Source organism: Podarcis melisellensis, assembly GCF_964234715.1.
Source record: "Podarcis melisellensis genome assembly, chromosome: 13".
NCBI lineage: Eukaryota > Metazoa > Chordata > Lepidosauria > Squamata > Lacertidae > Podarcis > Podarcis melisellensis.
In genome coordinates, this window is record NC_138545.1 from 30,261,881 (window position 1) to 30,275,862 (window position 13,982).

Below are 13,982 nucleotides of genomic sequence, written 5' to 3' on the forward strand. Positions count from 1 at the left end.
TGCGAATGCAATGTTGAAATTACATTTCCCGAAGCTGCCTGCTTGAAGCGGTTGGTAGGCAAGGAGTCGCGCGCCGGGTCACGTGAGGGCTACGCGACGACGTGACGCAAAGGGGGTGAGCGTAGAGTTTAAGCAGGTCTGTGCGCAGGGCTCGTCCTCCGGTTCTTTTATGCGGGGAAGGCGGGAGAGTGTCGGTAGAAGTCGAAGCAGAAATGTCAGGATTTCTGCAACCAGAAACAAACGGGAGTAGCGCAGCGAGGGCTTTCTCTTTCTATCGCCAACCACCCTCTGAGCTACTTCTGACCTGCAGGATGGACAAGGTCCTCTTATTCAAAGCTTTCCTAAGGCTATTTGTCCAGGCACAACCCCCCACCCCCGGGGATAATGAAATATATTGGCAATCTCTCTTCGATGTTTAAACCCCCCTCTCTCCTGAAGGATTAAGATCTGAGTAAGGCAGCTTAAGCTCCTGTCTTTTGTTTAGGGGTGGACACATTGCTGTTCAGTCACAGCCACAGCAAAATCCTGATTATCTCAACTGATAACTATTTGTTACTGCATATTGGAAGGTGAAAATATGGCTTGGGTCCACTTATTTTTGCAACCTTCAATGGCGACAAGCTCTAAGTCTTAAAAGAGGCCTTTCGCAAATTTACTCCTGGGGAAACAGCAATTTCATATACTCAAAAGCGTAGCAATAAACCTATTGATGTAATTCTAGCGACTAGTTTAGATTTCTGTTTCAAAAGGGCAGAAGCAAAGCAAGCCAGCATTTCCACACATTAGCTTATTTCAAGAATTTGAAGAGAAAGGTTTGCTACCTGCAAATGGGATGTATCTTTGTGTTGTATTCTTATTCTTATTTTTGCTTTTGTGCTGTCTAGCTTAGTCATCTATGTTTTAATATAATAGAGTTTTGCGTACAGACAGGGATATTGAGAGGTTACCGCATGGTGTGATCTGAAAGCAAGGGCTTAAATGGTATTTGTGCCTCCCACAGGGCAAGAGATTAATGTGTGTCGGTGCGCATTTTCCTAATTTTAAAAAGTATTCTAAGAAGACCTCCAAAAGCAGTCCTGTCTCCCCCGAGTAAGGAAAAAGATTTTAATGCTTAAATGTTTGTGGTCCTAATCAGTTTGTGGGATGTAAAATTAGGGCTTTCCATTCCTGGCCCAACAGATGTATCCTAGTCAGGAGAGTCACATCTATGAGAACCTATAAGCCTTTGTGGCAGAAGGTATTTACAGAAATAAGCTATATTGCGGGTCAACGTGGAATGTACCACAAGTTTTGGATTTTAAAAGAACGGCAATCTGGCTTTGTTGTAAAGAACTAACTATTTTTCATTTGCAGTGGCACGTCTACTAGTGGCACAGAATTGGAAAGGATTGAAACATCTGTGTATCTCCAGTTGGAAACAGAATGGATGGTCTATTGCTGCACCAGAGAAATTAACAAAGAGATTACATGCATTGAATAATACAAATGATGTAGACGATTTTGTTGAAATATTGCATCCTTTTATCAAATATTATAAGACTTAAAATTATTTCTAAATCTGCATCTGTATGCCATGGTGTATTTGTAACAGCAAAACCGGACGCCTTCATCTGTCCCCGCTGCCATAAAACTTGTCTCTCTCATATTGGTCTCTACAGCAACAGCAGGGGCTGCAACTCTCTAGTGGCTCATTCTTCCATTGTCTCAAGACCGATGGATGCCAACAAAATACGCATGATATATGCAAATACGCATGATATGCAAATTTCATACACATCTGTATCATCCCTCTGTGGTCCTCTAGTTGTTGGACTCCAACTCCCATCGGCTCCAGTCAGCATGGCTAAAGATCAAGCATGATGGGAATTGTAGGCCAACAACATCTGGAGGCCCACATGTTCACCCATGCCCCAAAGTGACCAGAGGATAACGGCCCTCTAAGATAACCAATTTTGATCTAGCTTGTTTTCCACACCATAGTTTTCACTAAGGCGGTGACTCTTGCTTGGACTACTTTCAACTGTGGGCAGCCATTTGTGGGATTGCTCTTGCAAGTAAAAAAATAAATTCCTGTTATCAGAAGACTAGATGCACATGAGGAACTTCTTCCTGACAGTCTAGTTTTCAATATCTGATATTATCTAATATGCCTGTTTTATCTGCAAATATTGGTATGAGTTTCGGGGTGCCAGTCTCCCCTAAATTCCTGGACCCAGTAAGTGTTAGAAATTAATCAAGCCTCCTGAACCCCTGGATCTATCAAGAGTTAAAATATAAGCCAGACTAGCTTTCTTATGGGAGATGAGCCAATAAGAGAAAACAAAGGGGAAGGTGATGGATCGCTAAGATAGCAAGAGAGGGGAGTCTGTGCCAGATGGAAAATGGGTAAGGCCTCCTCTTCCAGCTCTAGATAGTTAGAAGGCCAGAGTTTTGAAACAGAGTGTAAACTTGACTGTGATGTGATCCAAAAGGAAAAAAGGTTGCAGGCTGTAAAAGGCAGAGGCAGACCACAATGTTTGCTTTCTGCTGTGATCCAAGACTACAGCTACGGGAGAAACTGTCCCATTAAACTTTAATTAGTTTAATGTAAATGCCCAGTGCACTTCCTTCTTTAAAAGTCTCACCACGGCAGAGGATTTCGCGCAGCAGCTAAGAAGGGCAGGAGAGGCAGCATCTTCCCAAAAGGAGTCCTGGAGCATGCGGTTTGTAAATCAAAAATAAGGTTTATTTACAAAACACCAAAAAACAATCCTGGCGACGAACCACACATCTCAGCAAAACACACACCCAAAAGGGAGAAGGGGGGAGAACAAACAAACAGGGGGACTATTTATACAGACTCATGTTCCTGGAAGCCTAATGACCTCCAGCTGCTCAGTGATTAGAGCGTTTCTGCTACTCTTTTAACCCTTTGATAGCAACACCCCCTCTCGCTCGTAACACTGAGCTGTACCAACCTTAATACAAATTTAAACCTGAACAGAAACATTTATGAGATTGCGGACTCAAAGCTTTTGTAAAACCGTCTGCGAGATTTTCTTGGCTTGGACAATACTTTAGTTCAATTAAACCTTGTTTTACACTTTGGCATACATTTTGATAACGGATATCCAAGTGTTTTGTGTGCGCCTTGAATTGACCTGATTTAGCTAGTTTAATACAAGGTTGATTGTCTTCCCACACTCTGATAGGTAGGGAACATTCTCCAAACAATTCTTGTACCAGTTGCTTATAAAATTCCAGTTCTCTACATATATCTGATAACGCATTGAACTCAGATTCAGTTGAACTTAAAGCTATAAGTGATTGTTTTCTTGATCTCCAACCAATTAGTGCATTTCCAAATTTTATCGCCATTCCTGACACTGATTTTCTATCTGGTCCAGCATCTGCCCAACTGCTGTCGGCCCAACATTCAAGTTGTGTGCTGCCCTCTGCTGATAGTTTTAAGCGAAAGCTTTTGGTAGTTTGGAGATACCTTAAAACTCTTTTTACTCCTTGCCAAGCATGCATTGACGGTTTTTCAGCTTGTCTACACAGCATGTTGACAGCATATGTTATATCGGGCCGAGTCCACTGTGCAATGTGGAGTAGACTGCCTATCGCTGACTGGTAAACCCCGGGATTACAGAACTCTGCCTTTTGCTCAGTTTGAGCATCCTTTGTGTAACTTAACTCCATTGGGGTTTTAACACCAGCACAGTTGTTCATTTTAAACCTTTCCAGCAACTGCTGGATTTTAGCTTCTTGGCTAAGCCAATAGTTACCATTTTCATCTTGCTGAATTTTAACTCCTAGATAAACAGATACATTGCCTAGTGATTTTATCTGAAACCTTTCTCCAAGCTTTGTGGCAAATTGTTGTGCAAGTTTATCATCCTTTCCACTGTATAATAAATCGTCAACAAATATCAAAACTGCTTCTTGTTCACATCCCGAGCCTTTTAGATAAAGACACGCATCTGCTGCGCTCTTTCTGAACCCCATGCTCTCTAGAGCATCGTTTAAGCAGGAATTCCAATTACGGGCGGACTGTTTCAACCCATAAATGGATTTGTGTAGGCGCCAGACCTGGTTTGGCTTGTCTCCTTCAAAACCTGGTGGTGGTGTCATATAGACTTCCTCCTGTAAGTCTGCATTTAAATAAGCCACATTGACATCAAAATGAAACAGCTTATTTCCCTTCTTAGCTGAAGAGGCTAGAAGCATTCTTAATGACTCCGATCTTGAAGTAGGGGCATAGATTTGAGAATAGTGAACACCTTTGCGCTGCGAAAACCCTTTTGCAACTAGCCGGGCTTTATATTGCAACTCTTCAGTAGTTGTGGGCTTTAAACGATATACCCATCGACAACCTACAGCTTGTTGCCCTTTCGGAAGCTCTGTACTTGTAAACACACCGAGAGACTTCATTGAAGCCATCTCCTTTTCCATTGCTTCCTGCCACTTTACGGCTTCTGAGCTTGGAAGCTGTTGTACTTCCATATAGCTTTCTGGCTCACACTGTGCCATATTTACGTATACACTTGTCACCTTAAACCGCTCTGGCAGCTTGCCCTTCGTGGCGCGTTTTGACCTGCGCAATTGCTCCTCTTGTGCCCCCTCTGACCGTTGGCTGTCAGAATCTGTCTCAGACTTTATGTCTGGACGTGCCTCTAGGGATAAAGACCTCCGTTTAGATACCTCCCTTGGGCTTGGTGTTGCAGGTGACCTGCTTTGCTTTTGCTGTCTGCTAGGCCTACTGACTGGCGAAGTTGGAGCACTCCTAGATTCTGGCTTTTCTACCTTAGGAGAAGAACCTCGTGCCTGATCAGAATCTGCATCTGAACCATGTGCACCATCCCCTTCTGGCTCATCACTCTCTGGACTTTCTTTCTCAGCATGAATGCCTAAATCATCTCTCAAAATGTCAGGGTTAGCGTGTAAGTGAGTCCATCCGGACTGCTCACAAAAATCAGCGCTCCTACTGAGGACCACTCTTGTAGTATCCCCACCTGGGTCCACAAACCTCCAAGATTTGGCATGTGGTTCGTACCCGCAAAAGATGAGTTTCCTAGCCCTTGGACTTCCCTTTTTCCTTAACGCTTTTGGGATAAGTACATAGGCTTGAGATCCAAACACCCGAAAGTAATTAACTTTGGGCTTCTTCCCATATAAAGCAAAATAAGGCGTAGTATCAATTACCGAATTATATACTCGGTTCAGAATATGAGTAGCCGCCTGCCAGGCTTCCGCCCAGTAACTTTGAGGAAGTTTAGCATCAAACAACATAGAGTTTGCCAACTCTTGCAGAACCCTATTTTTACGTTCGGCCACGCCTCCTTCTTGGGGGGAATAAGGTGTAGACAGACGATGCTTAATTCCCTTTTTCTTAAAGAAATTCTGCAACACAGACCCGGTAAATTCTGACCCTCTGTCTGTCTGAAAAGCAAGTACTCTAGTACCGAATTCAAGTTCTACCGCATGAACCCAATTTTTAACTGTTTCTGCAGTATCTGCTTTTGTTTTGAGAGGAAAAAACCATGTAACCTTTGTTTTGTCATCCGAGAGACACAGTGCATACTTCGAACCTCCCATGCTAGCAACAGGCATTGGGCCACACAGGTCCATATGCACAAGTTGGAATACTTTGTCAGATTTCCTATCTGAACTGGGATAGCTGCATCTATGAACCTTCGCACTTTTGCATGCAGTACAATCCAAATACTTAGTACATTTGTTCAATTTGCACCCTTCTGATAATTCAGGTTGCCTTTTAACATACTGAAAATTAATATGCCCTAAACGGCGGTGCCATAAATGAACACAAGAATTATGGGTAGGCGTGTTCACACAACCAGCATGAACCTGTTCAACTTCATCTGGACTTGTCTCAAAATAATATAACCCATTTCTGCATTCCACCTGCAAAAGAGATACGTTATTCTTTGAAATAGTGCAAACCCCATTTTCAAACACAGTTTTAAACCCATTTCTATCAAGTTCTGACACAGACAAAATACACCCCTTCAGTCCCTTTAGCACGTAGGCATCAATTTCTGTTTGCAAACAATTCAAGAACACTGTGCCTACAGTCTCTAAGGAACGTTTAGTTGAATCTGCCATTGTCACAACTTTAGGGGTTAGCAAATGTCTGCAATTCTGCAAACGTACACTAGATGGCGCCACCAGGTGGTGAGATGCACCACTGTCGATCAACCAGCGTAGATTGCTGCCTTGGCCACGCCCTTGCATCAACGCCATTGCTGAAGCCATGTGCTGTGTGCTGTGGGAGTAGCCACGACCTCCTCCTCTTCTTCGACGTCCCCTGGAACTCCTTGTCTGGTAACTAGGGGTAACGGCCTTGTTGCTGTCTTGACCAGGTTCACGTGTGCAATTCCTGATTAGATGGGAAGGGGAACCACAGCGAAAACAGTGTCTAGCTGCAAAAGCATTTACTGTGTGCTCAAACTCAGCATCAACACTCTTAGGCACAGCATAACTCCCCTTTAAAGACAAACCTCTTTCTCTTTGCCTTTTATCCTGTTCATCCGCAAGCCGAGAAGAAATGTATTCAAGGGTTAATTCAGTTGAAGGCATAGCTTCCAAAGTTAGAGCTAGAGTCTCATAGCTTTTATCAAGAGAAGACAACAATATGTATGACTGCTGCTCCATAGAGAAAGGAATGCCCAGCTGCCTTAGTTGATTAAAGGCAGACACCATTTTGGCAATATGTTCTTTCACACACGCTCCCGGTTGGAGACGTAAATCAAACAAACATCTTGTAGCATGGATCTTGGCCCCCGCAGTGTTTCTGGAATTTAACCGCTGCAGAACCGTCCAGACCTCATGCGTGTTCTTTAACTCAGAAACATAAGGCATTTGCTCTGGTCCCACTGCCAAAACTAGTAGACCTTGGGCTTTCCTGTCGCGTTTCTGTGAAGCTGCTGCTGCTGCTTTGGCTTCTGCAGACGCGTCTGCAGCTGCCTGTAAAGGCGGTGCTTCAGTACAGCTCCACAACTCTTTTGCTTGCAACCAAACCCTTACTCTAGCCTTCCAATCTTGCCAATTTTTCCCATTGAGTCGCGTAAACGGGACAGTAAAACTTTCCTGGGACTCTGCCATCCTCCCTGGGGCTTAGGAACGATACTCACACACCTGTAGACCGTCTCCCAGCTGCTGAGGTGGCTCCTTGAGGAATCAGACGTCTTCCAGCGAGTACAAACTGCGCAGTGCCTCTTTAAAACTTTTCTAGGCACGTTGCAGGACTCAAGCTGCTTTGGAGGCTTTCGTTGTCGGCAACCGCTTCTGTCTTCACTCCAGTCCTTGCATAAATCACTCTGAACTGCTCTCCTTATCTCCTTCTTGACGTACAAACAACCATAACCTGTCCCATTAAACTTTAATTAGTTTAATGTAAATGCCCAGTGCACTTCCTTCTTTAAAAGTCTCACCACGGCAGAGGATTTCGCGCAGCAGCTAAGAAGGGCAGGAGAGGCAGCATCTTCCCAAAAGGAGTCCTGGAGCATGCGGTTTGTAAATCAAAAATAAGGTTTATTTACAAAACACCAAAAAACAATCCTGGCGACGAACCACACATCTCAGCAAAACACACACCCAAAAGGGAGAAGGGGGGAGAACAAACAAACAGGGGGACTATTTATACAGACTCATGTTCCTGGAAGCCTAATGACCTCCAGCTGCTCAGTGATTAGAGCGTTTCTGCTACTCTTTTAACCCTTTGATAGCAACAGAAACAAGTTCCTTTTGCGGTGTTTATGCAGTGAGCCCCTCCATCATAGGCTCAGGTTGTATATATATATATATATATATGCGCAAATAAGCCATATATTATGAATATACCACAGTCTCCGCTATGCCTCATTTCCAAAAGGAAACATGGACCCTGGGTAAGGGTGCCTGGAACCCCTGGAATCTCACACCGTTCGGAGATTGGAGTGGCATGCAACTATATATTTGTTTTGAAAATGTTATTTTTTATCCCGGAGTCTTTAGAATGAGAAGAGCTAAGCTTAAAAATTAATAAATAAAAGCTTAGATGAAATGCAAAGCTAAGAGGAAATTTCCTAGGCTATTATATATTTTAAAATAAATTTATGTTGTCTGGAGAAACAGCCAAGTGTCAGGTAGTTCCCAAAAGGTGTTTTCCTCTCTACCACCAGTATAAACACACTGGATTGTATACTTTGAAGTCAGATTAGCACGTTAAGCCTATCATTCCAATGAGGATGTGACATTGTATGTATTTATATCAAAACAACCTGTCATCTGTGTTTTGGCATGTCTGAATAGAGAAAAGGGGGGGGGGGATATGAAATCGAGACTTGGGATTTGTACAGCTAAACAAAATAATTAATTTTAATAAGGGATTTGAGCAATTGCATTTACCCCTGAATGGGAGTGTTTTTGTTTGGTTTGCTAATCCTGTTGTAAACAGTTCAGTGAACAGCTATGCGATTGCTTTTATCTGGTTGTTTTACTTGTTCTTTTTGTAGTTTTGTTGCAAATGTGTGCTACTTTCATTTCAGGTGCAAGATTGTTATGCTATGAGATAGAAAGAAAGATAATCACTGTTGGCAGTGACATGATGGGTAGCGCCGACTTATTGTATCTGTGGCAGAGCTTGCATAACATTTGGTGTTGTGTGTCATGTATATTATCCTTGAGCAATAATTGAGCTTTGCTGCCTTCTGCCCTTAATTGCTGGACTGGGCTATCAGTGAGTAGGTGGGTCTTGGCAAAACCAAAGATGGGAAATAAATGGCCACATTTTTAAACAGGAGCCCAATGTTTTGCTGCCCTTAATTATGGGCTTTTCTTGAAAGTCCTGTATGACTCAGAGCTTGGATGGACTCAAGGATCACTTATACCTTGAGGCACTCTGTACATTCATCCTACACATTAATCCCTTACAGACAAACTCGCACCATCTTAAACTGTTGGGTTGCAGATTCCTGCACAATGCTAGGGTTTCCCCCCCAGCCGGAACTCATTTCTGGCACCTCTCTGGTGGGCCATATTGCTATTCTTAGAGTACAAGGGAGGCGTTCATGGTGAGTTCCGGCACATTTTTCCTAGGAAAAAAAAAGCACTGGTTCTTCTGCCTTTGAATCGGAAAGCCATAGCTATACTGTGGGGTTAGGATCCCACCCCCCTAATTGACCAATGGCTACCTGCAGGATTATTATTTTTTTGTAATCTTTCAATCAATATATTCTGAAAACAGTTAACATACAGGCAAAGTCGGCTTCTCAAAGATATTTGAGAAAGTTCTTTGCTGAGGGACTGTTTCCCCCCTTTCCTTTGGAAATGGATTTGCAACTTGGGCAGCCAGGATGAAACCTATTTCAGTCTAGACCCATCTCTGGAATGACAGAGAGATTGTATTACTTCAGTTTCAACACAGTAATAGCGGCTGCTTAATTCAAAGTGCTGGGTCTCACATTTAAAGCCCCAAATGGCTTACTTTTGTGAGCGCCTTCTCCCATATGCTTTTCCTTGTTTTTTTAACAAGAAAAACAGCCATTTTGGAGAAACAGCCTTCTTTTGAGCCCACGTTCCACCATTTACTATTAGTAGATTTTCTGATGGGGTGCAGTGCAGGGCCTTTGCTGCAGTGGCACCAGTGGTGGCTGGTGTCCATGGTGACTGGTGGCGCTGAAAGCAGGCAGGTGGATCCACAGCCAGTGACTAGTACAGCCACCTCCGGATTTGTTGTAAGTAGCAAGGCTGACAGCAGACTGAAGTTGGTGCGGCAATGCCCCATTTCCCATAACGGACTAAGCTTCACTCTACTCTGGGAAGCTTTGCCTCCCCTGGAGATCAGACTTGCTCTCTCATTGCATAGTTTGTGCTGGCACATGAAAGTCTTTTTATTTGGAAAGTCTGGGTTCTGCTGTTTCTGCAAGTTTATTTTTACTGCCTTTATTTTTTTGCTATTTTATTATTTTTTATTATAAGATGTGCTGAATTGCTGGAAGGGCAACTGACATATTTCAGAAATAAACTTAATGTGACTCAGCATCTACAATGGTTGACCCTCGAATGTGAATAGTAACCATCGACCGCTGTATCCTGTGTTAGGAAGATCCACATGACACCGAGTTTATATTTGCCAGGCTCATTATTTTCATTGCCATGACCCTACACTTTGTTGAAGGGAAACTCCCCACCGGAGTAGAAATCATATATCGAACAGATGGAAAGCTCTTCAATCTGAGCTGGCTGAAAGCAAAGAGTAAGGTTACCGTAACTTCCGTCATAGAGCTTCAGTATGCTGATGACAATGTAGTGTGCGCATGATCAGAGGATGACCTCCAACCATCCTGAATATCTTTGCAGAAGCTTATGAAAAGCTTGCCTTATCACTCAACATCCCCAAAACCAAAGTGCTGCTCCAACAAGTACAAAATAACTCCTCTGCAGCGCCACAAATCCAACTCAGTGGTGTAATGTTGGAAAATGTTGATCACTTCTCCTAACTAGGCAGTTATCTTTCCACAAGGGCCAACATTGATGCTGAAATCCAGCATCGCCTGAGATCTGCAAGTTCAGCTTTCTCCCAATTGAAGTGCAGAGTGGAGACCGAGACATTTGCAGGGAAACCAAAATGCTTGTTTACAAAGTTATTGTACTACCAATCTTACTATATGCTTGTGAAACACGGACCACTTATAAACGCCATCTCCAACTCCTCGAAAGATTCCATCAACGGTGTCTCCAAAAATTTTTACGCATCATTTGGGAGGAGAGGTGAACTAATATCATTGTACTGGAAGAAGCAAAGATCACTAGTGTTGAAGCAATGATTCTTCAACATCAGCTTCATTGGACTGGTCATGTTGTGTGGATGCCTCATTATTATCTCCCAAAGCAACTACTCTATTCCGAACTTAAAAATGGAAAGCGTAATGCTGGTGGTCAGCAAAAGAGGTTTAAAGACTGTCTCAAGGCAAATCTAAAAAAATGTAGTATAAACACTGACAACAGGGAAACACTGGCCTGTGAGTGCTCCAGTTGGAGAACAGCCTTTACCAAAGGTGTCATGGGCTTTGAAGACGCTCAAACTCAGGATGCAAGGGAGAAATGTGCTAAGAAGAAGGCATGCCTGGCAAATCCACACCGTGATCAATTCCCGCCCGGAAACCGATGTCCCCACTGTGGAAGGATGTGTGGATCCAGAATTGGCCTCCACAGTCACTTATGGACTCATTGTTAAAACTGTGTTTATGGAACACAATTTTACTTGGCTATGAGTGATCGCCAAAGAAGAAGAAGAAAAGAAGATTTGCCAGGCTCAGTTTTATTATCCGTATCATCATGGTATCATTTACTTTGGTAAATTCATATCCCCATCTTGTTTTTTAATGCTCAAAAATTAGTTTTAAGTCTCCTTTTTGAAATTCAAGTGTAAAAAGTACAAATTAAGTATCAACCAAAAAAAAAAAAAAAGAGAGAGAGAGAGAGAAGAGAAAAAGGCGCACAGGGCAATTAATAAATCAGTTTTACATTCATAATGCCAAGTAAACAAATATTAACAATTCTAGATCAGAATTTATGAAGATTAAACATTAACAGCTGACATACTTATTTTAAGATCTAGCACAAGAACCAGCAGTAGAAATGCTTGCTTTGTATGTTGCTAAAAGTTGGAAGTTAATTAAATGGAGCATTGACACTTGCTGTGTCATTTTCCCCGCCTTTGCATGCCGTATGTAATAAGGCAACTGTTGACACTCCAGTAAAATTACATGCTACAGATGAAGACCTACATAAAGAAGACACTGAACTGGATCCTCAAAGATACCTTGACACTCTGCAGTGCCCTGGAAATCTTAAAAACACACACAACCTAATTTCATCATAAGTCACAGTTATTGTTTTACTTAAATGCCTCTTCAGGATTAGTTTCTTTTTAAGCTTTCTAATGACAAAATAGTTTGAAGTCTGCAGTAATGAAAGAAACTTAGCCTTATCTAAGATGCTGTTTTGAGTTTCCATGGCAGTAAGAATACACATGACATACCTCTGCTTTGACAGAAAAATATTATGAATCTCTCGGGTGTCTGCTAGGAATACAGGAGGTTATGGGTTTGAATCATGGCTTTTTCTTCACCTTTTTTCACGAAAAGTTATGCTGTCCTAGGTAAGTGAATAAAAAGATACTGCTCTTTCCTGGTAAATAAGCAAGCATTATGATAAAAAAGGACTATGGCCAGGACCCAAATGCTTATTTTAGGTACGATCAAAGGCCACTATGCACCCAGGAATATTTTTCTTCTCCATCTTTGAAAAACAGTCCTCTCATATGTCAGATTTTGAAACTCAGTTTTGAAAGTAGGCATTCCTAGTTACCTTGAGGAACAATTATCTCTTCAAGGAACACTTGTCTAAAGCCTCCTTAGCTGTGCTATCATTTGGATCCGGGTCTAAGGATAACCATGATCTCTAGGTTTGGGTATTTTGCCATTCTGCTTTTAATGTAATGTGTAATAGAAATTGGTCTAATGGCGTTCCCATCACTCCCAGCCAGCATGGCCAATGGTAAAGGGGTGCTGGGAATTATTGTTAGGGAATGCCACACAAACTCCCCACCCTGATTTACATGGAAATGAATGCTTTCACAAGTGAGGTGATGTCAGGAATGGTATTTACAGGGCAACCTTAGACATGCCTACTTAGAAGTAAGCCCCACGGAGTTCATGAAGGTTTGCTCCTCCGTGTGCATGTGTGTAGAATTGTAACCTCAGTCTGGAATATGCCGCTTTGGGAGGTTAATGTGACATTAAAAGTGGAAGAAAGCCACCTTGAAATATCCCTCTAAAATTCTGGCCAGTGTCGCTTTTGAAGCAAGACGAGGACACATGGTGGCCCTCTAATGGCTTGTTTACTGTAGCGTGAACCTTTGTAGCCAAGAGCCAAATTCACCAGGCAATACATTTAAAAAGTCGTTAAAATCCATTATCATTCTTTTTTGTAGTTGCTTATAACCTTGTGCACAGAGTTTCTGTAGCTGAAATGGGATGATGGAGTACTAGGGCCAGGATTCCAGCTTTTTGGATTAGTGTCGTCATTACACGTGATATTTGAGCACAAGGTTGGCTTCAAGCTTGTAGCCCTTTTTAGAATCATTTGATTGACTGTAAAGCAGATATTTCCGATTGTTAATACGATAACGACAGACCACGTGGTTTCCAGGCCCAGTGTAAGGTGCGCATATTAGTGTGCAAGGCCCTAAATGTCTCTTTCCCCAAATACCTAGAGACTCTCTTGGGTCCTAAGACCGGCAGAGGCAGCCATCTTGGTATTTCTTCCACCTTCAGATGCTCAGGGGCGGCTGTGACCTAAATTGCGAAACTCCTTGTGTCTGGCACCTTCTTTATACAGCTTCTAGCAAATGCTGAACATGTACCTCTTTGCCCTGGCTTTTGAGGTGTATATTGGACTCACCTTATTTCTGCAATGGTTAAGTTGTTTGAAACAGTTTTTAATATTGTGTTGTGATGTTGCAACCTGCCCTGGGAGCTTAGGATGAAACACAAGTAATAAATTAAATAAGAATAATATAGGCACATAGATCATAAAGTAACTGTTATACTTAAGATACCTTCATCCCTGCTACTGTAATAACTACAACATAGCAGCTGAAGCCCTGGGTGTATTGAAATCAATAGTTTTGCCACTGGGTTCAAGGAAGTCGTGATGTCACAGAACTGCAGAATCGCAGAGTTGGAAGGGACCATGGCGGTCATCTAGTCCAACCCACTGCAATGCAGGAAGCTTTTGCCCTATGTGGGGCTCGAAATCATGATTTCAAGCTATTGAGACAACAAGAAAATATACAACATTCATGAGCTGGCAGGAATTTGCAAAATCAATATGGAAAGCATTTTACCTACATAGCATGTTTTGGGGCAAAGGAGAAAAGTAATAAAACATGTATGAAATAATCGTCTGGTCTGGAAAAACCCAATAACCCAGTA

The 13,982-nt window shown here is 42.4% G+C and overlaps 1 long non-coding RNA gene across 1 annotated transcript; it reads left to right on the forward strand.

The window, feature by feature from the left end:
* Positions 1 to 16: 16 nt before the first annotated feature.
* On the forward strand, positions 17 to 1,498 carry LOC309355602. The gene is made up of 2 exons (XR_014162551.1): positions 17 to 136; positions 1,354 to 1,498. It is a non-coding gene; the product is annotated as an uncharacterized lncRNA (long non-coding RNA).
* The last annotated feature ends 12,484 nt before the right edge of the window (positions 1,499 to 13,982 follow it).